This window comes from Oryctolagus cuniculus, chromosome 9 (genome assembly GCF_051225735.1).
Source record: "Oryctolagus cuniculus isolate XC-2025 breed Fujian yellow rabbit chromosome 9, ASM5122573v1, whole genome shotgun sequence".
In the NCBI taxonomy this organism is placed as follows: Eukaryota; Metazoa; Chordata; class Mammalia; order Lagomorpha; family Leporidae; genus Oryctolagus; species Oryctolagus cuniculus.
Genome location: NC_142875.1, coordinates 98,018,492 through 98,041,919, shown reverse-complemented (window position 1 = coordinate 98,041,919; position 23,428 = coordinate 98,018,492). Strand labels below are relative to the sequence as shown.

At 46.1% G+C, this 23,428-nt stretch overlaps 1 non-coding gene across 1 annotated transcript; it reads right to left on the bottom strand.

Moving 5' to 3' along the window:
• Positions 1 to 7,513: 7,513 nt before the first annotated feature.
• LOC149124676 (small nucleolar RNA SNORA31) lies at positions 7,514 to 7,635 on the bottom strand. Its single transcript, XR_016213804.1, has one exon. It is a non-coding gene; the product is annotated as a small nucleolar RNA SNORA31 (small nucleolar RNA).
• Positions 7,636 to 23,428: the final 15,793 nt, after the last annotated feature.

Genomic DNA, 23,428 nt, shown 5'->3' with positions numbered 1-23,428 from the left:
GATTACAGTGTTTTCTTAGTCTCAGCACCCAGGGCTCTCAGGGCCAGGGAGTACAAGTGGAGCCACTCCACCCAGCTAGCCCATCCTGACAGCAGAGGGGCCACAGGATGTGTTCAGCCCACTGGATCATGTCCTGTCCTCCTAACCAGATGTGATACCAGTGAGGTACCAGGGTTTTTCCTCTGGGAAGATCTCTGGGTCGCAGGCAGGCACTGTACCTCCCAGCCACAGATAGACCTGCTTGCTTCACAACTGTGCTGGGTGCCTAAGAGAGCCCCACAGGCTGCACTTCCCTTCCAAAGGGAAGCTTCCCCCTCAGTCTTGATGGCGGGTGGGTGCAGCTGGCATGCAACGGCAGCAACCTCAGAGGGTTGCTCCTGCGCTGCTATGTGTGCCTCTGCTGACTGGGTGGAGGGTGACCACAAGAAATGCTGGGTGCTGCACACAATCTGGAGTGGCCACTAAGTGCCTAAGTCCAAAAACGGTGCCAGCCCTTCACCGCTGGCTGCAGGTTGCTGTTGCGGGAGGGAGGAGGGGACAAACAGAGAAGCCCTACTTTTTTGCCTTTACTCCCCTCTCTGGGTGAGCAGTCACCCTGCTGTTCCCAGGGATCCCCAGTGGATGAAGGGGTACAGTTCACCAAGCTTTGCCTCTTGGGCACGGGCCCTGGATGCCCATCTCTCCTGTTTTACCAGGGCGGTTGTGCACCCCCTTCCCAGATCCAAGTTGCTGGGTACTCCATCATCTCCTATTAAATTCACTTTTAATGGTGTATGATCATGTGAAAGCTACACCAAAAATATAAATTATTGATACTTCCTCATTTTTCTTTACCCTAAGGGACAAGTGCCTGAAATCACTATCTTCTTTATCCCATGTCAAGACTGAGAAACTTAATAACTACCATGATCACAGCTTTTAAGCTAGAATGGAATTGCTGTCATTGAAAATAGCAGGACATCTTGCAGCCCTTTAAATACCAGTTCTCACTATAATCTTCTCTGCCAAGGAAAACACAGCCACTCTTAGGTAATAATGGCTGAAAACACATTTTAATGCATTGATCCCTTACTTAGAATTGTTGGATTTGTTAGGAAATTGCTTTTCATGTCGAATAATATAGATTTGGAATTGTAGTCATCAGGAGGGGGTCAACTTTCATTATAGAATTCTAAGAACATAAAATTATGATTTTTCTTTTATTTTTAAACCAAATGGGGAAGTGTAAATTTAAAAAGCCAGAAGTTATTTGAAAATCTCGAAGTTCTTTATGTTAAAAATGGTTTTCTTTGATAATTTAAACATGCTGTTTTGAATGCCTGTTCTTTTCATTTTCTCCTTTTAAAAACAATTTATAAAAGTTATTTGTGTTTCTGATGAATTATTCAATAGTGCAAAGATTTTAAATGGAAATAACAGTTCTTCATTACCCCTCTGCCCATTGGCCAACAGTCCCCATAATATTCCCTTGAAGCAAACTCTCTTAACTAACTTTGGGTTTAGTTGTTTTGATTTTCTGCACACCTCGAAATAATATTGTTATTTGTTGAATTGCCAATAGAATAACATCCTTTGACTTCTGGTCTGAGTTTTGAGAATTTAGTTGGTTTCTTTCTTTCCCTCCTTCCAAGTAGTGATAGTTACATTAAAAAGAATATTAGCTGTCTTTGTACACCAAAAAGCATAGCTAAGCTTCTGCTTCTTGCTGCTGCAAATTTCAACAGAAGCTCTTGATTCCTTATTTTTCAAAGTAGGGATGTTAATTCTTTCTTCTATCTACTTGTTACCTCCCCATCCACTTTTAGCTGGCTTCTATTACTACCTTTAATTTTACATCTTCATGCTCAAGGTTAGCGACATTAACATTGTATAGAGCAGTTGGGGTCGGCTCTGTGGCATAGCGGATAAAGCCTCTGGCTGCGGTGCTGGCATCCCATAGGGGCGCTGGTTAAAGTCTTGGCTGCTCCATTTCCGATCCAGATCGCTGCTGTGGCCTGGGAAAGCAGTAGAAGATGGCCCAAGTCCTTGGGCCCCTGAACCCATGTGGGAGACTGAGTGGAAGCTTTGGATCAGCAGAGCTCCAGATGTTGTAGCCAGCTGGGGAGTGAACCAGCAGATGGAAGACCTCTCTCTCTCTTTGCCTCTCCTCTCTCTCTGCCTCTCTTTCTCTCTCTGTGCAATTTCAAATAAATAAATAAATCTTTAATAAAAAAATTGTATAGAGCAATTTCAAACTTCTGTGCTTTTGTCTGTAAGTGAAAGACCCATAAAATATCTATCCATTGACAACCATAAATACCTAATGCCAAATCAGACAGTACAGTAGGATTAGATTTCCAGTGACTCTAATGTTGTGATCCCCCAGCTACCCAGTGAGTCCCAGTGTTACAGGACAATGGAAGCAGTCTCAGTTCTTGTCTCATGTAGAAGAAAAATTGCCAGGTGGACAGGGACAGTGAGCAAACCAAGATTTATTTAAGTGAGAAACTTCCTGCTGCAGCAGTCAGGAGGGTGGCTGCAAAGGAGGAATTGCCCTGGGGAAACTTGCCAGTGATGGGACTTTTATACATAAAGTGGCTATCTAGAGTTAGCTAATCAGGGGAGAAATAGAATAAAGCTAACAGCCAATCAAAGGGCTAGGATAACAACCAGTCAGAGGGCTAGGATAATAACCAATCAGAGGCTGAGATAACAACATCAGAGAAAAATATAAAACTCATTAGAGGAGTGGAGATTGATAGCCTTGCAAGTACTTGTCCAGTCTTAAAGGGACTCTACCCTTTTTTCATTCCAACAGAGACCTGATCTAACTGCATATTAGGCTGTAACTTCCTCACAATAGCATTTAGGTGAAACAGGTTACTTTTCTTTCCTTTTTTCCTTGAAATCTATTACTTGATTAAAATTATATTACAGGGGCTGGTGCGTGGCATACAGGGTAAAGCCACTGCCTGCAGTGCTGGCATCCCTTATGGGCGCTGGTTTGAGTCCCAGCTGCTCCACTTCTAACCCAGCTCTCTGCCATGGCCTGGGAAAGCAGAAGATGGCCCAAGTCCTTGGGCCCCTGCACCCACATGAGAGACCCAGAAGAAGCTCCTGGCTCCTGGCTTCAGATCAACCCAGCTCCAGCTGTTGCAGCCATTTGGCAGTGAACCAGCACATGGAAGATCTCTTTCTGTAACTCTTTCAAAAGAAATTCAAGAACTCTGATTAGGAGCATGTAGCCTCTCTTGAGTTGTGATTATACAGCAGAGAGAGAGAAGGGATTTCTGAGGTAGCCAGAGCCCAAACTACTTAAAGCTTCACAGAATAAAGTCAACATCTTTGAACTGCAAATTTAAGCCAATGGGCAGGTGTCGCTCCCCCTCTTCGTGGAGGAACGACACTAAACGCTGCCTAGGCTTCATATCCGAGTCACGGCACCATTATGTCGCTCCCCCTCTTCGTGGAGGAGCAACACAGGACCCTGCGCTGTTCTTTCGTCTGCTCGGCCCTCCCCGGGTTTGCTGCTGGTTCTTCCCGGGTTGGCTACTATCCCTTCCACCTCCGTGGAAGGGCAGTTCCCCCTGGCCGCATTCCCCACTTCCGCAGGGGAGCGGCACACCGCCGGCCGGCTTTTCTCGGGGGCTGCACGGGTTCCCTTAGATGTTCCCCATAGATGTTTCTGGTGCATGCCGTCTCTCTCCTCCTTTATAGTCCTCCTCCGCCAATCCTAACTCGGCTGCCCACACGCCGAGTACGCTGCTCTCCAATCAGGAGCAAGTCCTACAGTTTATTAGCTGAACTGGAGGCAGCTGTGCGGAAGCTGTTTACTTCTCTCCCAGCGCCATATTGTGGGAGAGCAGATGCATAGAATAAGTCTTAATTTCAGTAACTTAGTCCAGTCCGGATTGCTCCCCACAGGCAGGCAGACTGTAGAACACTGGTATTATGTACTGTACCATGTATCTCTTGGCTACCGAGCCACAGAACGTAGCCTCCGTAGTAGCTTCAGGGTGGAACTGAAGACTGGAACTACAGTAACAGACATAAAGCTGATGTTCAGCCAGGCCAAAAAAATAAAAGAAAAAACAAAACAAACAAACAAACAAACAAAAAAAAAACAAAAAGTGAGAATAACGGTTTTATTTAATCAAGAATTACTATCTGAATGATATTAAACTGATGGCTATATTCTCTTTCACATTTGTGTATCCTATTTTAAACAAATATATTATCTTTTTGTGCAGCATTTCATACAATTCTCTCTCTGGTTCAGAGACAGACAATGTATGAAGAAAGGTGTTACTCCTTTTTGGGAACTTTTTTTTTAAGGTTTATTTATTTATTTCAAAGTCAGAATTACACAGAGAGAGGAGACGCAGAGAAAGAGAGAGAGGTCTTCCAGCCGCTAGTTCAGTCCCCAGATGGACACAATGGTCGGAGCTGCGCCAATCCAAAGCCAGGAGTCAGGAGCAGCTTCCGGGTCTCCCAGGTGGGTTCAGGGGCCCAAGGACTTGGGCCATCTTCTACTGCTTTTCCCAGGCCATAGCAAAGAGCTGGATCAGAAGTGGAGCAGCTGGAACTCGAACCGGTGCCCATATGGGATGCTGGCACTGCAGACGGCAGCTTTACTCACCACACCACAGCACTGGCCCCAAGGGAAGTGTTTCAATTAACTTGGGACTTATATACCTATTTTTTATTTAGAAATGACTTTAATGTGATATGAAAAGAAACGTTAAGTTTAAATTTTCTGATGTTCCCTAAATTGTTGGTTATCTTGTTTATATTAAATCTGTGTATATATCTGTATATATGATACAGTAAAATAACTTGGCAAATTCTATCTAATGACTACAATACAGCAGTTAATCTTAAATAAGTAAGCAATGTGGATAATATCATGAAGACAAAATATAAAATTACTGAAATGTTCATCTTCAAATTATTTGTCATATTATAAAAAAACTAAATATTACATTATTAAAATTAAATATCAAGAAAAATTAAATATCAAAGGAAAGGAAATTACCTAAATTTCTTTTTTGTTAAAATGATAGAGGGATGAGCACTGTGGCATAGCAGGTATAGCTGTCGACTGCAGTGCCAGCATCTCACATGAGCACCAGATGCTCCACTTCCAATCCAGCTCCATACTAATGCACCTGGGAAGGCAGCAGAGAATGGCCCAAGTGGTTGGGCCCCTGCCCTCATGTGGAAGACCTAGAAGAAGCTTCTGGCTCCTGGCTGCTGGCTCCTGGTTTCGGATCAGCAGTTGCAGCCATTTGGGGAGTGAACCAGCAGATGGAAGAGCTCTTTCTCTTTCTATAATTGTGCCTTTCAAGCAAATAAAATACATCCTGAAAATTAAAAAAAAAAAAAACAATAATAGCAATGAGGCTGGTGTCGTGGCATAGTGGATTAAGCCACCTCCTGCAACATCAGCATCTCATATGGGCCCCAGTTCAAGTACTGGCTGCTCCACTTCTGATCCAGCTCCCTGCTGATGCACCTGGGAAAACAGTGGAAAATGACCCAAATGCTTGGGCTCCTGCATCCACATAGGAGACCCGGAAGAAGCTCCTGGCTCCTGGCTTTGGATTACCTCAGCTCTGGCTATTGCCGCCATTTGGGGAGAGAACCAGCGCGTGGAAGATCTTTCATTTTGTCTTTCAAATAAACAACTTTAAAAAAAAATAATGAAATACCTTGAATAATAAGATATTAATGAAATACTTGAAATTATTAATGGAAAAGATTTTCAAGCTAGTATTCAGCTATTCATTAACTTGGCCATTTAAGGACTCACAAAATCTGCTCCCATAATCTTATGATGTTCTACAGAATGTGTTTCATAAATGAGATACTAAACCAAACGAACGAAACATATAGAATCCAAAATATATAATAGATGCCTCAGGGAAAGAGAATGTCACAGGATGGCAGATCTGCAGTAGAGCAGGTGAACACTACCTCCAATAAGGCTTAGCATCAGAAAGACCCCAACAGATAGCTCTGGTGTGAGAAGGATTGAAATATGAAATATCTTCAGAATTCAAAACAAGTGCATAAGGTGAAAAAATAAAAAAAGTAAACCAGTTTAAAGAAGACAGACTTTTGGGTGAAAGTTATTGAATTTGATGACATTAAATCAACCAAGAAATAAAGCAGATTAGAAAATATGGGAAGCCATCAAGTGGCAAAAATAATCACATAAGAAGTGGTGCTGATAAAAGCAACAACACACAGTAGGCCTGGCAGGAAGGTGTTCACAGGTTGTTGCTCTAGCCTCAGAGATGCCAAATTCTTGATTCATCCTAACGCAAGGTATCTGCACCATCAACTTTGGCAATCCTTACATTACTATGTCCTGACCTAGCTACCTCACTGTCAGCGTTGTTTCTTGCCTAATGTGCTATCTATTAGGAAGTAATAATTGATTAGTGGTAGCTCCATAAGAGAATGGGACCTAGAAATATAGCTTTAAGATATTACTTAATTAGGTAATTAATAAGGTAAAGACCTCATAACTGATGGTGTGCTGAGTTGAGAAAATCATCGCTCACCTGGCCTTGACTCTAGAACTGTGTAAGTCCTAAAACTATCCAATTCAGTAACATCGGTGGTTATATCTGCTATCTGAATGGCTTTTTTAAAAAAGATTTATTTTATTTATTTGAAAGACGGAGTTACAGAGAGAGGTAGAGTCAGAGAGAGGTCTTCAATCCGCTGGTTCATTCCCCAGTTGGCTGCAACGGCCAGAGCTGAGCCTATCCAAAGCCAGGAACCAGGAGATTCTTCCAGGTCTCCCATGTGGATGCAGGGGCCCAAAGACTTGGGCCATCTTCCACTGCTTTCACAGGCCATACCAAAGAGCTGGATCAGAAGAGGAGCAGCCAGGACTTGAACCAGTGCCCATGTGGAATACTGGCACTTCAGGCCAAGGCTTTAACCTGCTGTGCCACAGTGCTGGCCTTTAGTGCCTTTTTTTTTTCTACCATTGCTATCCCTCTGCGTTACCTCTCTGTTACTCTTTCTTATAGTTAAGCAAAGTTTGGGAGATTGGGGAAAGTCTTGTGTGCTAGTGCTCTTTGTTCAAAAAGTCACTGTCGACGTGTGATTACATAGGTAAGAGATTTATTGAGTGAAAGAAAAGGTTTTTAAACTGCAGTAATATTTTTTCTATAAATATAATTCCTTTTTTTTTTTTTTTTTTTTGACAGGCAGAGTGGACAGTGAGAGAGAGAGACAGAGAGAAAGGTCTTCCTTTTGCTGTTGGTTCACCCTCCAATGGCCGCCGCGACCCGCGCACTGCGGCCGGAGCCAGGAGCCAGGTGCTTCTCCTGGTCTCCCATGGGGTGCAGGGCCCAAGCACTTGGGCCATCCTCCACTGCACTCCCCGGCCATAGCAGAGAGCTAGCCTGGAAGAGGGGCAACCGGGACAGAATCCGGCGCCCCGACCGGGACTAGAACCCAGTGTGCCGGTGCTGCAAGGCAGAGGATTAGCCTATTGGGCCATGGCGCTGGCCATAAATATAATTCCTAATTCAATCTGAGCTGCCACTAAGACAAACCACAGGTATTTTTCTTTTGCAGCCTGGTGCAGAGCAAAAGAACCACAGCCAACTATTCCAGACCTATCAGTGGATGCAGTGCAATGCTCTTTCTTAAGAAAGCTTTAGAGGCAGGCTCTGTGGCATAGCAGGTAAAGCCACCACCTGCAGTACAGGCATCCCATATGGGCACCTATTCGAGTCTCCCAGCTCCACTTCCAATCCAGCTCTCTGCTGTGGCCTGGGAAAGCAGCAGAAGATGACCCAAGTGCTTGGGCCTCTGCACCCACGTGGAAGACCTGGAGGTTCTTGGCTCCTGGCTTCAGATTGGCTCAGCTCCAGTCGTTGCGGCCATTTGGGGAATGAACCAACGGATGGAAGACATCTCTCTCCTTCTCTCTGCCTCTGCTTCTCTGTTACTCTGCCTTTCAAATAAATAAATCTAGAAAGAGAGAGAGAAAGAAAGAGAGAGAAAAAGGAAGGAGAGAAGGAAGGAAGGAAGGAAGGAAGGGAGAGAGAAAGAGAAAGAAAGGAAAGAAAGAAAAAAAAGAAAAGAAAAGAAAAGAAAAGAAAAGAAAAGAAAAGAAAAGAAAAGAAAAGAAAAGAAAAGAAACGAAAGAAGGGAGGGAGGGAGGGAGGGAGGGAGGGAGGGAGGGAGGAAGAAAGTTTTAGCCATACTAGTGAGTCCTTCAGCCAAGACTGCCTATTAAAACAGTTTTGCTGGCCGGCGCCGCGGCTCAATAGGCTAATCCTCCACCTAGCGGCGCTGGCACACTGGGTTCTAGTCCAGGTCGGGCGCTGGATTCTGTCCTGGTTGCCCCTCTTCCAGGCCAGCTCTCTGCTGTGGCCCGGGAGTGCAGTGGAGGATGGCCCAAGTGCTTGGGCCCTGCACCCCATGGGAGACCAGGAGAAGCACCTGGCTCCTGCCTTCAGATCAACGCGTTGCGCTGGCCACAGCGCGCCAGCCGCGGCGGCCATTGGAGGGTGAACCAACAGCAAAAGGAAGACCTTTCTCTCTGTCTCTCTCTCTCACTGTCCACTCTGCCTGTCAAAAAAAAAAAAAAAAAGAGAAAGAGAAAAGAAATTGAACAATCCACAGGAAATGTGGCCTCATCCCAAAATGGGGTGGATCTGGAAGAGCAGTATCTTGGCCATTAATTAATATACTCCCTGTAAGAGATCTTAGAGTTACTGGTCTTGATGGATTATCTGATGATGTGGCGCATACATAAATTCTGGTGGAATATCAGCCCTTGGAAATTGTAATTTTTCAGGTTGGGCAGCCATCAAGGGTTCATTCAGCAGTGGTGGGGTAAGGAAGAATAGGAGATGCCTAGTGGATCCCCTGGGTTCCATAAATATGTTACCCTGACCTTATTAGGTAAACCATCCTTACCTCCTGCTAATTATAGTCAACTAACCTGTCAAAATAATGGCTCTTCCATTAACCTAGTAGGCCCTGAGTGCAAGAGATCCAAAATGCTAAGGTTGTCGTTGTAATTTAATGGAACATTTTCTTTGTCCTATGGCAAATAAGAGCCCCCCCCCCCTTGAGGAAAGAACATCCAGCCCTGAAGAGTGAGAAACCAAAAATGCCTGGGCATCATTGGGAATGATGGCAGTGAAATCGCTGCTATTTCTATCACTTGGTTCCCAGATCCATTTATTCTTCCTGCTGGGAAGAAAGAACTATACAGAAGCTTCTGATTTAAAACATGTTCTGCATCCCAAAAAATTACCACCGTCTTTTCATAGAATTGCCTTTGAGCTTGTGCTTATCTGTGTGATGATGGGGGCCAGACAGGGAGCCAGTGAGACACAAGGAGCTGAGAGACTGCCAGTGGTCTGTTTGATGGAACTCCCCCACCACTCAAACCCCAGCCCCTTCTGTCTGATTCAACATGGCTGCAGGCCTGGCACCCCTACTTCCCCGTCATGCACCTGAGCCTCAATCCCCTTCATGCACCAAACACCATGATGACCACATGTATGCTGAGGGCCACATGAAAACACCAGGACACCTTCCTAGAGATCACCACTTGCACTGAAGCCCCACCCAAACTCCACCCCATTTGTATGTTCAATTAGGGCACCACCCCATACCCTATAAAGGGATGACCCGAACTTTGGTAGACACAGACACTGTTCTTTCCTCATTGTAAACCTTGCTCTCCTTCCTGCACTTCTATTCATGTCTACTTTGAATGCTTCCCTCGGGCCAAAACAAGAACTTGGAGGGGCTGGCATTTTGTCCCAGCTGGTTAGGCCACCATGCTTCCTTAAGTGTGTTGTAGTCAACAGGCTCCTCCCCCATGAGAACACTGTGCTACTGAGAAGGCCCTCAGATGCTCATTCCTACAAGTGTCTACATCTGCATACTATGCTGATTGATCCCTGTGAGTCTCTTGCTAAATTCTCTCCTACCCAAGGCACGGAAATGATGTATGTCTCTTCAGCAGGAATGCAGGGTTTCTGCTTTATTGCATGGTAACTGCACAGCTACATGATTCCTTTTGAAGCTGTCATTATGTCCTCCATTTTTATCATTACACAGGCCTGCATTTATGCATTTTTCCCTTTTATGAAGTCAGGTGTGAAGCCAGCACTGTGGCATAGTAAGTTAGGCCTCCACCTGCAGTGCTGAGATCCCATATGAGTGCCAATTCATGTCCCCGCTGCTCCTCTTCCAATCCAGCTCTTTACTGATGGTCTGGGAAAGTATCAGAAGATAGTCCAAGAGCCTGGGCCCCTTTACCCATGTAGGAGACCCAGAGGAAGCTCCTGGCTCCTGGCTTCAGATTGGCCCAACTCCAACCATTGAGGCCATTTGGGGAGTGAACCAGCAGATGGAAGACCTCTCTCTCTGTGTCTCTCCCTTTCTCTATCTATAACTCTGCCTCTCAAGTCAATAAAATAGATCTTTTTTTATAAAAAGTCAGGTGACAGATAAATCCATCAAATTTAAACTCAAATGATGCCAACTCATCATCTACTGAGATGCCTCAGAGAGCAGTCACATGATGCCTGCTAGCTAACTACAGCAAAGAGGTTCAGTGCTTGGTGGTCTTCTTTGTATTTTGGAAGAAACTAGAAGTCGCCCATGGGCTGACAGTTCTGAGTAAGGATCGGAGCAAAGGAAAGTTCTGTAGCAAGCCCAGGCTGCAATATGAGCTGGTTTTCACTGACTTTATTACTCAGCAGGTGCTTTTTTAAATATTTATTTACTTGAAAGCCAGAGTTAGAGAAAGAGAAGAGACTGAGAGAGAGAGATCTTCCATCTGCTGATTCACTTCCCAGAAGGCCTCAAAGGCCAGAGCTGGACCAATCCAAATCCAGGAGTCAGGAGCTTCATATGAGTCTCCCACATGGGTGCAGGGGCAAAAGTATTTAGGGCATCTCCCACTGCTTTTCCCAGGGCATTAGCAGGGAGCTGGATCAGAAGTGGAGTAGCTGGAACTTGAACCAGCACCCAAATGGGATTCCGGTGTCACAGGCAGCGGCTTAACTTACTATACCACAACACCAGCCCAATTTTTTGAGTATTTGTGTAAAATAATAGTGTGTTTACGGCCTCTGACAGAAACCAATAGGATAATACAGCTCAGGCCTCGCAGATTTTTTAATACAGGTATGCCTCCTTCCTCAAATAACAATTCTTCTTTTGAAAAACACCTTCCAAATTGCTACCAGCTCTCGGTAGAGATTACACATGTAATCACAGGTGTAAGGTGGCTGAGCTTCCCACCATGAACATTACGTTACCTCATGTTATTCGTAAGGTTGGGTGTGCAGCACAGCATCTGTCATCAGGGGGAGATTTGTATAAGAATCTGAGCTCAAGGAGACAAAAGGACCAAGAATGTTACATAAGCCAGTGACTCAGGGCTCATGTACAACAATGTCTCCTACACCAAGTCCACCCCTCAGTTCAGGCCTACTGCATTACGGAGAATTCCCCTGGACCAGTTCCTCGAGGAAGAAGGAATCAGAGGCTGGAGTTGGCATTTGGCCCAGTGGTTAAGTTGTAGGCCATGTCCCATATCAGAGCACCTGGGTTTAATACCTGGCTCTAGATCAGGAATGGGAAAAGCCCAGCCCATGAGATCTTTTGGTCTGGCCCTACCAAGGCAACCACAGGCAGCACTTGAAACTTAATAAATCTATAACAGGCTATTTTTTAAGTTGATAATTTTGTATGGCCCGTGAATGATGTTATAAATATCCAAGTGGTCCTTGGCAGAAAAAAGGTTTCCCACCCATGCTCTGGATTCTGACTCCAGCTTCCTGCTAATGCAGACTTTGGGAGACAACAGGTGATAGCTTGGTCCCTGACACCCATATGGGAGACCTGGATTGAGTTCTTGACTCCTGGCTCCAGCCCCGGCACAGCCCCAGTAATTGCAAGCATTTGCAGAGTAAACCAAACCAGCAGGTAGAAAATCTCTGTCTCTCTCTGTCTCTGCTTCTGAAATCAATAATTTTTAAAATAAAATAATATTTCTCTTTTTAAAAATATTTATGTATTTATTTGAAAGAGTCATAGAGAGAGAGGGAGAGCCAGAGAAAGAGAGAGAGAGAGAGAGAGATCTTTCCTCCACTGGTTCACTCCCCAGATGGCCGCAGTGGCCAGGGTTGAGCCAGGTAGAAGCTAGGAGCCAGGGGCTTCTTCTGGGTCTCATGTGGGTGGCAGGGGCCTAAGCATTTGGGCCATCTACTGCTTTTCCTGGGCCATTAACAGGGAGCTGGATTGGAAGTGGAGCAGCTGGGACTTGAACCAACATCCATTTGGGATGCTAGTGTCCCAGGCAGTGGCTTTACTCGCTATGCCACAGCACTGGCCCCCAAAACAGTATTTCTTTTGTCATTTCAGCAGCAGTGATTATGGAGTCTGTGACACGGGATCAGTGGCCCACTGGAGGGAATAAGGGACTCTAGACTATAAATATCCCATAACCTCAATGTCCCCTCCCCTCTGGACAGATTGGGGAAATTTGAAATTCAGCCTCATCAAGTGAGTGATGGTGAGAGGGGTCAAAGACAAACAAGCCAGACACTAGTTAAAGAGACGTGGGCAGAGCTGCACCAGCAACACTCTGCTGAGACAGGGAGACGGGCTCAGTGGGGACTACACTCTGATCTGTACAGCGGGGACTGGGGCTTTAAAGGCAGAGTGAGACAACAGGCGGGGGTGAGGAGGCTCAGCAGAGGCTGGAAGTGAACAATTACAAAACGTGGGAGACAGGCTGGTCCCTGTGCAGCCCGTCTGGGTTTGTCAGCTGGCAAATGCTGAGGTCGGGCTCTTTGTTGGCAAGTTGTATGTTACCATACCAGGAGGTTTACTTGGACTCACAGCTCTGGAGGTTCACAGTCCAAGATCTGACATGCCTGTTTGCCCAGCCTCCAGTCCTGCCAGAGTCCCAGTCCAGGGGAAACAAGCAGCAGCAATGTCTTGCACCTCCCAGGCTACACACTGCGATGGACGGGGCTCTCCCTCCCCTTCCCTCTCCCCTTCCCACTGGCTGAAATGCTATCCCCAGGAACACTGGACTAACCAGGTAGGGAGAGCTTGGCCCACACATGGCTTCACAAAGCTGAGCCCCTATACTAACCAAAGCTTTATGTAAAGAGAAAACTGCTTCTCTTCTTTGAAGTTGATGTTATACCAGGTCTCTTTGCCTCAAGCAAAACTTGTGTCTGATACTAGCAGACGCAGGGATGAGGGGCCAGACTGAGTCAGGCAATCTCAGAGAATCCAGACAACACTGAGTAGGTGGCAGGGATATCCAGGGACAATACAAACTGCAACCCAAGGAAAAAGTTCTGCAAGGGAAGCAGAAAGCACTGCCTTGGAAGCCGCCACCAAACACTGCCCTGGAGAACCCACGGGTAGGGCAGAGCGTCCTGGGCACCTGCGCCTCTGGGTGACTACCTCGCTGTGACGGTGTCCTGAGGCAGGCAGTGACTTCCACAGAGCCTGAATTCGTAAGCTCCACTCCATGAGGGTTAACCAGGTAAACTCAAGGAACTGCATGGGAATAGGGAAAATAGCACTTGGGGAGCCCTACCAGGAAACTGTGAGACAGATATAAGGCAGGCCATGTGGCCATCACATCACAGGGAAAGCAGAGGCTTTGAGGGAGAGTGCATCACGCATCCAGTCTGTCTTGAGAACTGAAAGGTGACCTACATCAAGCTGGAATTGGCTTGGCCCCTGCACGCACTGACAAGTGCATGAATAGTCCCTGAGATTTGTACAAAATAGAAGGGTCTTGGATGCTGGCCTCCTGGTGCATGTGAGCCCACGAACAACATAAAAGGCAGCAGGCCTGTGTTTCTGGGGAACCCTGGCTTGGGAGGCTCCTCACTCGGGGCAGATGTCTGAGAATAATGAACTTCAGGTGTGCTTGGGTAAGGAGCAAGGATGCACCAGGTGGCCAGGTCTAATCACGCCGGCCACAACCTTGATCTCATGTAGAAGGGCACTTTATAAAGTTTGTGGAAATATGGAACTGGGTATTTCAGAATATGCATTCCATGCATATTCTGCATGCATTCCATGAATGTTTTTGAAGACCCTCAATTATCCTATCCCTTTCTTGTTTACTGGTTTTGTACTTTTTTAAATGTTTATTTGCTGGGGCCAATGAACTAGTGGATGGAAGACCTCTCTTGCTCTCTCCAACTCTGCCTTTCTGTAACTCTGCCTTTCAAATAAATAAATCTTTTTTTAAAAAAGTGCATGAGCAGATGGGGGCACTTTCTGTATCTCTGCTTGTATCTATCTTTGCATTTCAGATAAAGTAAATAAACATTTTTTAAAAATAAGTAAAGCTAAAAATTGAAATGAGGAAATACAAAAGGAAGAAATAAATCCCAGTTGAGTCATCACATACAGGGGCCTAACTTGTGTACCTTGCACCAGCAGAGGGCGCCATTCCCATGGATTACAAAATCGACGTTATTTCCACTTCAGTGGTCATTATACCAGTTCAGAACCCAGATGGGCAGAGATGGTCCACCTGGCTCAATAAGCAAACAGACCAAAGAGGGCTCTAAGACTGGGAGGAAGAGGGCAGGTTTTAGAACTAAGGACCTCTGGGAGGTCCCAGAATCGCGGGTACTGAAGGTGTGGGGCAACTAGGGGAACCTTGAAATCTTCCTCAAAACTGTATTTAGACTTAATTCTCGTGTACACAAAAGCCCTGCGATGTGACTTTGAGTAAACTACTTAATCTCCACAGACTTGTTTGTTCTATAAAATACTGACCCCCCCACCAGGTGGTCAACAAGATAACCTGGGTACCCATGCCAGGACCTGGCATCCAGTCGATACCCAGCTAACACTGGTTTCCTCCACTCATATCTCAGCTGAGCTGCACTTCCTGAGCCGATGTACCGAGCTGTTTTGAGCAAACATGGGACTTACGGCCCGAGGAACTGGGAAAGTGAGCAGGTAGAGACAAGAGAGCAGGAATACAGGTACGGTGCATGGAGGACAGAGGAAAGGGCTCTAGGGGCTGGCACTGTGGCACAGCAGGTTAAAGCCCTGGCCTGAAGCGCCAGCATCCCATATGGGCGCCGGTTCTAGTCCTGGCTGCTCCTCTTCTCATCCAGCTCTCTGCTATGGCCTGGGAAAGCAGCGGAAGATGGCCCAAGCCCTTGGGTCCCTGCACCCACATGGGAGACCCAGAAGAAGCTCCTGGTTCCTGGCTTCTGATCAGCGCAGCTCTGGCTGTTGCGGCCATCTGGGGAATGAACCAGTGGTTGGAAGACCTCTCTCTCTTTCTCTACCTCTCTCTGTAAGTCTTTCTTTCAAATAAATAAAATAAATCTTTAAAGAAAGAAAGAACGAAAGAAAGAACGAAAGGGCTCGGGGCTTCCCAGAGCTCTACTCAACACTGCAAGGGACTCACTCTGCTCTATGACACCCGACACCACCCTGGAACTTGCTTCCCTGACATTTTTTAGGGCTTCATAAGTTTCTGCTCGGTGAGAGTTCCACTCCCCCAACACCCACTTTCTCCCTGGGACCTGACTTCGATCCCCATAAACCACTGGGATTGTGTTCTCATTAGTCAGGTGCAACCTCTTAAACTTCCCATCCTGTGTCCTTGCTAGCTGTAGGGCCCTGTGCAAGGCTTGGCTCCTAGAGATCAATGGATCTTTTATGAAATTAAAATGCCTCCCTTATCTGGTGGTCACCACCTTACCCAGGAGATCAAAGGTAGCCTCAATAACAGTGGGATTGAGGATGGTGGTGATTGCACAACCCTGTGGATACCTAGCCCTGAACATTTTAAGCAGGTGAAGTGCATGGAATGCAATTAGACCCCAATAAAGCTGGTAAAAATGAACCTAAGAAGCAGTGAGAACAACCTGACCTTAGGGGCGCTTGTTGTGACAGCACATCACGGATACAGATTCACCTGGGAGGTGTTCTTGCCGAAAATGTTAACCTAAAACAGATCAAGTCTTTAGACCTCATTTCCAATTTGTTGTCTGATCTTTTTCCCATCATATATTTGTTTTGCCTGTTACCCAACTGTGCAACTTCATAAATTGGAACCATAAAATACATGCTGTTTTGTGTAAGACACCTTACATATAGATTTGGGGGATTCATTCATGCTGGAGTGTTTAACTGTGGCATGTATGGATATGCCACAGTTTATCCCTGGTCCTCCTAATGGACACCTATCCTGTTTCCAGTTTGGAGCTACTATAAAGCTTGTTCAAACATTTTTGTACAAGGCTTTTTGTAGATGCTTGGTTTTTTCTCGAGTAAATACCTAATAATGTGGATTACAAGGTAGACATGTGGTAAATTTTTTTAAGAAATAACTTCTTTTATATAGAGATAAAAAAAAGTCTTCCATCTGATGGTTCACTCCCCAAATGGCCACAATGGCCAGGGCTGGGCCCATCTGAAGCCAGGAGCCAGAAGCTTCTTCTGGGTCTTCCACATCAGAACAGGTACCCAAGCTCTTGGGACATCTTCATTGCAGAATTGGACTAAGAGCAGCTGGGACTTGAACTGGGCACCCATATGGGATGCCGGCCCCTCGGGCAGAGGCTTAGCCCACTACACCACAGTGCCAGCTCCCTGCATTCCTCTTTTATTTATTTATTTATTTATTTATTTATTTTAGATTTGTTTATTTGAAGGCAGCATTACGGAGAGAGAAAGAGGTCTTCTATCTGCTGGTTCACTCCCCAAATGGCCACAACAACACCAATCCAAAGCCAGGAACTTCTTCCAGGTCTCCCATGAATGTGCAGGGTCCCAAGGACTTGGACCATCTTCCACTGCTTTCCCAGGCCACAGCAGAGAGCTGGATTGGAAGTGGAGCAGCCGGGATTCGAACTGACAGCCATATGGGATGCTGGCACTGCAGGTGGCAGCTTTACCCACTGCCACAGCTCCGCCTCATCATTTCTCTTTTCTAACACTGCTTTGATATATCTAAATCCTCTGAGTTTCCACATAAATCTTAGTAACAACTTGCCAATTCCTATTTTAAAAAAAAATAGACTGGTAAGTTTGTTTGTTTGTTTGTTTGTTTTAAAGACAGGCAGAGTGGACAGTGAGAGAAAGAGAGACAGAGAGAAAGGTCTTCCTCTTCCATTGGTTCACCCCCCAAAGGCTGCTGCGGCCAGCGCACTGCAGCCGGTGCACTGCACTGATCTGAAGCCAGGAGCCAGGTGCTTCTCCTGGTCTTCCACGCGGGTGCAGGGCCCAAGAACTTGGGCCATCCTCCACTGCACTCCCCGGCCATAGCAGAGAGCTGGAGAAATAGTCTGCAAAAATTTTTAAGTTTCCTTCCTTCCTTTTTTTTTTTTTTTTTTATTTGACAGGTAGAGTTCTAGACCGTGAGAGAGACAGATCTTCCTTCCATTGGTTTACTCCCCAAATGGCTGCTATGGATGGCGCTGCGCCAATCTGAAGCCAGGAGCCAGATGCCAGGTGCTTTTTCCTGGTCCCCCATGTGGGTGCAAGGGCCCAAACACTTGGGCCATCCTCCACTGCCCTCCCGGGCCACAGCAGAGAGCTGGACTGGAAGAGGAGCAACCGGGACTAGAACCCAACAACCTTATGGGATGCCGGCGCCACAGGTGGAGGATTAACCAAGTGAGCCACGGCGCTGACCCCAAGTTTCCTTCCTTTTCAGTGGGCACTGTTTCCTGGCCACGTGACTGACAGCACTTTCACAGTTCCACACCTCTCACCATTGTTCTCACTCCTTCTCACAAACAGGATTCACTTCTAAGCCTCTGGTTCCATGGACTCATCTTATTCAATCTCTTCCAACACTATTTCTTTTCCGTCATCTTCATCCCTCCCCTCGCCCCTTTTAAATGTCAATGCTTCTTTTTATTTTTTAATGTATTTACTTATTTAAAAGGGAAAGTGACTGAGAGGGACTGACAAAGAGAGAGATCTTTTTCCATCCACTGGTTCACTAACCAAATGGCTGCAACAGCCAGGGTGGACCAGGCAGAAGCCAGGAACCAGGAACTCCATCTGGGTCTGCCACTTGGGTGGCAGGGGCACAAGCACTTGCCCACCTTCTGTTGCTTTTCCAGGCACTTAGTAAGGAGCTGAATTGGAAGAAGAGTAACCAGGACTCCAACCAGAGCTCTGAGATTGTAAACTAGAGTCACAAGCAGTGGTTTAAGTCACTGTGCCGCTACACCAGCCCCGATGTTCCTTTAAACACACACGCACGCACACGCACACACAATTAGGGTAAGGTGTTTGATGCAGTAGTCCGGTGCTCTTGGGGTGCCCACATCCCATGTCAGAGTGTCTGGGTTCCAGTCCTGCTTCTGCTTCTGATTTCAGCTTCCTGCAGACACAGGCCCCAGGAGGCAGCAGGTGAAGGCTCAAGTGACTGGGTCCCTGACACCCATGTGGGAAACCTGGATTGAGTTCCCGGCTCCTGGCACCTGGCTTCAGCCTGGCCCTGTCCTGGCTGCTGTGCACATTCAAGGAGTGAATCAGTAGATGCGAGTGTTTCTCTCTCCCTCTGCCTCTCTCTCTCTCTCTGCCTTTCAGATAAATATCTACAATTTTATAATCATAATTCCTGGATGTAAAGTTTTACTTAATGTATGCTAAACTGATTTTCTGTATATAAAGAGAAACGAAAATGAATCTTGATGTGAATGGAAAGGGAGAGGGAGTGGGAAAGGGGAGGGTTGCGGGTGGGAGGGAAGTTATGGGGGGAAGCCATTGTAATCCATAAGCTGTACTTTGGAAATTTATATTCATTAAATAAAAGTTTAAAAATGAAAAAAAAAAAAGTTTTACTCTTCTGGCTTCGTGCAACATGGAGACTCCCAGACTAAGAGTTAGGAATGTTCAACTTCTTTACCAAGGTCACCACCAGGCTCTCTCTGCCCTGGGTTCTGCCACTAACTGCATGACCTCAGGCAAGCAATTGACTCTATCAGAGCCCCAGTCTGCATTTGGTAAGTGAAAAGATTGGACAATGTAACTGGTATAGGATTAGTTCTGCTTTGTTAGAGCCAGCAATCTTTCAAGAACCTGATGAAATTTAGAGGCTCTCTTTCCAGGAAAACAGAGCCACACAAATATTTTGCAAATTACTTCTAAATGTTTGCGAACTTCCTAGAGCCTCTCCATGAACTTGGGCTGGATTCCCCCATCCCCTGTTTAATAGCTCTCTCTGACTCGAACCCCAATTCCTCTTACAAACAAAAAAGGAGCCATTTCTAGAACTACTAAGAACATGCCTGTTAAGAAAAGTGGTTCCAACATCCCTCAGCCACATTCTGATGATCAAGATTCTGGAAAGACCCTGTGCTAAGAATAGAAGTAGGGGAGGGAGCGGCGCTGCAGTACAGCGGGTAAAGCCGCCACCTGCAGTGCCGGCATCCCATATGAGTGCTGGTTTGAGTCCTGGCTGCTCCACTTCCAATCCAGCTCTCTGCTATGGCCTGGGAAAGCATCCGAAGATGACCCAAGACCTTGGACCCCGTACCCACGTGAGAGACCCAGAGGAAGCTCCTGGCTTTGGCTCAGCACAGCTCCAGCTGTCGCAGCCACTTGGGAAGTAAACCAGCGGATGGAAGACCTCTCTCTCTCCACTCTCGCTCACTCTCGCTTTCTCTCTCTGCCTCTGCCTTTCTGTAACTCTGACTTTCAAATTAAATAAATAAATCTTACAAAAAAAGAAGAAGAAGAAGAAGAAGAAGAAGAAGAAGAAGAAGAAGAAGAAGAAGAAGAAGAAGAAGAAGAATAGAAGGGGTTGAGGCAACAAGGCCCCAAGCGTCTGCTCATTTGCCTCCCAGAAATCAAAGCTAGGGCCAGGCATTGTGGTGCAGGGGGTTAAGCTGCTGTGTGGGATGCCCACATTCCATATCCGAATGCCAGGTTGAGTCCCAGCTACTCGGTTTCTGATTCCAACTTCCTGCTAATGCTCCCAGGAAGCAGCAAATGATGACTCAAGTATTTGAACTCCTGCCATTCCTGTGGGAGACCCAGCTGGAGTTCTTGGCTCCTAGTTTTGTCCTGGCCCGGCTCTGGCTGTTGTTGACATTTGGGGAATGAACCAGAGGACAGAAGATTCTCTCTCTCTTTTTCTGTAACTGCCTTTCAAATAAATTATCTTTTTTAAAAAATCAAAGCTAATCATTTTGATGGCATTCTTCCCTCAGGTAATATTTCTCATCTTCCAATCTGTTCCATGAAATATGAAATATTTTAGCATGAAATATATTTAGTAATGTGGAACTCCTACTTCTGCCAAATTTAGCTGGAAATGTTGATTTGAATTCAAATAGATATTGTCGCTCCCCCTCTTCGCGGAGGAACGACACAGGACCCTGCGCTGTTCTTTCGTCTGCTCAGCCCTCCCCGGGTTTGCTGCTGGTTCTTCCCGGGTTGGCTACCGACCCTTCCACCTCCGTGGAAGGGCGGTTCCCCCTGGCCACTTTCCCCACTTCCGCGGGGGAGCGGCACACCGCCGGCCGGCTCTCTCGGGGGCTGCACAGGTGTTCCTCTTAGATGTTCCTGGTGCATGTTGTCTCTCTCCTCCTTTATAGTCCTCTTCCGCCAATCCCAACTCTGCTACCCACACGCCGAGTACGCTGCTCTCCTCCAATCAGGAGCAGGTCCTGCTGTTTATTGGTTGAACTGGAGGCAGCTGTGTAGAAACTGTTTCTCCCTTCTCAGCGCCATATTGTGGGAGAGCAGATGCATAGAATAAGTCTTAATTCCAGTAACTTAGTCTAGTCCAAGTTGCTCCCAGTTGCTCCCCACAGATATGTTTTAAATAAAATAATTTTAAAATAATTTTATAGCACAGCAACAATTAAAAATCAGGTAAAGTGGGAATTATATTGGAAGCATTGTTGTCTATGATTTACTTTTTTTATTTAAATATTTATTTATTTATTTGAAAGAGTTACAAAGAGGCAGAGGCAGAGAGGAAGAGGTCTTCCATCCACTGGTTCACTGCCCAGATGGAGCCAGTGCTGTGGTGATGCAGGTTAAAGCACCAGCCTGAAGCACTGGCATCTCATATGGGCGCTGGTTCGAGTCCTGGCTGCTCCACTTCCAATCCAGCTTTATGCCATGGCCTGGGAAAGCAGTAGAAGATGGCCCACATTTTTGGGCACCTTCACCTGCTTGGGAGACCTGGAAGAAGCTCCTGGCTCCTGGCTTCAGATCAGTTCAGCTCTGGCCTTTCCGGTCATTTGGGGAGTGAACCAGCAGATTCAGTAGAATCAGAACCAGCAGAGGGGACGAACCCTCTCTCTCTCTCTCTGTCTCTACCTCTCTCTCTAACTCTGTCTTTCACATAAATAAAATAAATTTAAAAAAAATGGAAACAGAGCTGGGGCTTGAACCCAGGCATTCTGCTATGGGAAATGGATGTTCTAAGCACCATCTTAACTCTTGCATCAAACATCCGCCCTTGTGCAAACACTTTTTAAATCCCCATGTAATTTTTTATAATATGCATTTTCTATGAATTTTTTGAAGACCCCACATATACCACTAAAAGAACCAAAGTTTGGTGAAAAAAGTAGCTAGTTCCTTACCTTAGTGCCTATAATCTTATTCCCAGAAAGCAAAATGCTTTCAGATCTCTGAGGTGGCACTGAGAAAACAAGAGCAGGCTTAAAGACATCCTCATGTGTGTAATATACTCTGTGATGTGTGTACCACAATGAAAACAGCTTGAGACACATCTCTCAGAATGTATCCTTGTCACAACAGATGCACGACTACAGCAATATTGATTATATTCCATTGGTGTTATTATATCAAGAAATTACTTGCTGGCGCCGTGGCTCACTTGGTTAATCCTCTGCCTGCGGCGCTGGCATCCCATATGGGCGCCGGGTTCTAGTCCCATTGGGCCTCTTCCAGTCCAGCTCTCTGTGGTCCGGGAGGGCAGTGGAGGATGGCCCAAGCACTTGGGCCCTGCACCTGTGTGGGAGACCAGAAAGAAGCACCAGGCTTCTTCCTGGTCTCCCACGCAGGTGCAGGGACCCAAGCGCTTGGGCCATCTTCTACTGCTTTCCCAGGCCATAGCAGAGAGCTGGGTTGGAATTGGAGCAGCCTGGGATGCTGGCACCTCAGGCCAGGGCGTTAACCCACTGCACCACAGCGCTGGCCCCTTACCATCTTTTCTTTTCACACTTGTCTTCCCACTTGCAGAAGAAATGTGGACTTCTCACCAGTCCCAGGCATAAACACACATGCCACAAACACAACTGTGGGCACTGCACAAAGGAACAACTCCAACACTAGTGCTAAGAGGACTCTGATCACTGGGTCACTCCCTAAGTAGGAAGGTACATAGATACATAGACACTTTTGCATGTCAGGGGGGTTCCAAATGTTGCCTTGCCAAAACTGAGACTCATCAAGTTGCAGGCTGTTCTGCTGAGTCATAAAAAATATTTGAAGACAGATGGCCACGTGATGATCAGCATGTAACACAGAAGGGATCCAAAGAATTGAATGAAATGTTTATGACAAAAATAATGTCATGATAATGTAAGGAAGGATTTTCAAGATTTACATCTAAGTTATTTTTAAAACGCTGAATGCTCTTTCATTCAATGAATAAGCAATATTCATCCACAGTACCTAAACTCATTAGGAATAAAAAAGATCAACTCATCTCATTAAAAGGTGAATTCCAAAAAATAGTTTATTGTTGTTTAATAGTTACATCATGTGTGTATTATTTTATATTACTGTGGTCGATTACACACTGGTAATTGTAATTACAAAGTGAAAATCTCAATTTGTTTATTTATTTATATGAAAGGCACAGTTAAAGGGAGAGAGGGAGAGACAGAGAGAGATCCTCCATCCACCGGCTCACTCCCCAGATGGCCTCAACAGTCAAGGCAGGCCAGGCTGAAGCTAGGAGCCAGGAGCTTCATCCAAGGCTCCCACATGGATGCAAGGGTTCCGGCACTTGGGCCATCTTCCCTGCACATTAGCAGAGAGCTGGATCAGAAGTGGAGCAGCCAGGACTTGAACAGGAGCTCCCATGGGGTGCAGGTGCAGCAGGTGGAGGTCTAACCCGCTGCCCCACAGCGCTGTCTCAGGACCTCCACTTCTTACCGGCCCTTCTCAGTTCCCCGCAACCGAACATCTCCCAGACAGAGTGGCTCAAGGCGTGTCTCCCCACAGTGGTCTGAAACTCAGTGGTCTTCAAATACCTTTTTTTTTCCAAAAGAATTTTTTTCTCCTGCATTTATAAGATGACTTCAAACATTTTCATCCTAAGTTTAAGTAGATGCAGAGGATAAAGGGGGAAAAATAGACATTTGTGGTAGGCAGTCTGCAAGGGGCAATGAGCCCCTGGCACAAAGGGACATCCACCGCCCCACGCTGGGACCTC